Source organism: Octopus bimaculoides, chromosome 9, assembly GCF_001194135.2.
Source record: "Octopus bimaculoides isolate UCB-OBI-ISO-001 chromosome 9, ASM119413v2, whole genome shotgun sequence".
Lineage (NCBI taxonomy): Eukaryota > Metazoa > Mollusca > Cephalopoda > Octopoda > Octopodidae > Octopus > Octopus bimaculoides.
The window spans coordinates 79,024,080-79,026,133 of NC_068989.1; positions in this window are offsets into that span (position 1 = coordinate 79,024,080).

The window sequence follows — 2,054 nt, forward strand, 5'->3', positions numbered from 1 at the left end:
GGCGGCGACTTGGCAGAAACGTTAGCACGCCGGGAGAAATGCTTAGCGGTATTTCGTTTGTCTTTACGTTCTGAGTTCAAATTCCGCCGAGGTCAACTTTGCCTTTCATCTTTTCGGAGTCGATAAATTAAGTACCAGTTATGCACTGGGGTCGATGCAATCGACTTAATCCCTTTGTCTGTCCTTGTTTGTCCCCTCTATGTTTAGCCCCTTGTGAGCAATAAAGAAATAAGAAACGTTAGCACACCGGGCGAAATGCTCACCAGTTTGTCTTTACGTTCTGAGTTCAAATTCCACACATGATTCTGAATAACACGTTTGTTCTTCGGACTACACATTTATGTCTTTCTGAACACATTTCATGCTACATATTCAATGATTTGTGAATATATTGATTGGTTGATTAATTGATTGGACAGAATAACACCTCTCTCTCTCTCTCTCTCTCTCTCTCTCTCTCTCTCTCGCGATGACTTCCGTTTTCTTTATTATCTCATTATTACTCCGGTGACCTGTTCACAAATCTTTATGTATCTATCTGTTTTTGTTGTTATTGCTTTTGTTGTGTTAATGACTAACTGAAGTGATAAGAAAGGCAACGAAGTAATTAGGTATTATTGCCAGGAGCATGGCACCAGCAGAATCCCATGATCTAGTTAGGTGGCGCGACACGATTTCTTTGTCTTTAACGTGGGATTACACGTTTTGAGAGAGAGAGAGAGAGAGAAAGAAAGAGAGAGAAAGAAAGAGAGAGAGAGATGGGGAGATGCAATTGATTAAAATAGCCTCCAGACCTGATTAGTTTTGATATCTGTTTAATCGACATTGAATGGACGTAAGGTAAAAATTGTCACTTTGTTGTTGAGTATATATATAAGAACGTCAGGGAATGTTATTTAGATGTGTGACCTGCCTCGAGGTAAACTTATGTCTTGTCTTGTCCATGCCATGAAACCTATATTAAACAAGTCGAGTGACTACGTAGAGACCACGTTAGATTATTAAGTAGTTGAGATTGTAACGAAATGGTGAAAGAAAAGTTTACTAATCAGATTGTTGTTGCTGTTGTTTTGATCAAAGACATGCAAACTTTGGTCATTTCGACTTTTGTATATCTAACAACTACATCGTTCAATGTATCCTTCTTATCTTAAAACGGTAGCACGCTACTTGAAAGAATTTGGCTGCTATTTCTAGCAGAACGAGAGACCTTTCAGAGCAAAGTGACAACAGAAATTCTTTGCAGTCGGTGTCTCCATTAGTCATAAATATTCACAATTCATTTCTTATAAGTCACCTAATGAATGCTGCTGTTGTGATAACTGCCTCACTGCAGAGATAAGCTAATACTGCATAAAGACCATACTCTCGTTTTCGATTTTTTTTTCGTGTGATTGAAGCTTTTTCTTTTCTCCTACGTCACTATTGACCTTGAATATCGCAAGTTCAATTGTTTTCTCCCTTCCATAAGAAGCCAATACGACAGCTTAGCTAATCGACTGATACTTCTGTTCATGAAAAGGTCAATTCTATTGTATCAGACTTAGGTGGGTTAAAATATTGATTTCTAACTTAGACAGACGCAACAACACAAATTTATTCAAGAGGAGAACGAGTTTATTTGACTACCATGCCTTTAACCGAGGGCATTTGCAAATTACGTGAAAATCGTGAAACTGAATCTGCGAATTTGTCTCTGCTTATCCAGACTCAACGTTATAGAAGACCAGTGCTTTAAAATCCTTCCTATTATTTATAAATAATAATAAGAATCATTGGTTTATGACTATGCTTTCCTTGTCTTTCATCCTTTCGGGGTCGATAAAGTAAGTACCAATCGAGGACTGAGGGCGGCGCAATCGACTTCTCCACAACTCAGAATTGTTGCCCTTGTGCCAAAATTTCAAACTATTGTTATTATTATTATTATTGTTGTTGTTGTTGTTGTTGTTGTTGTTGCTGTTGTTGTTGTTGTTGTTGTTGTTGTTGTTGTTGTCGTCGTCGTCGTCGTCGTCGTCGTCGTCGTTTTGGTTGTTGTTGTTATTAAGGCGACG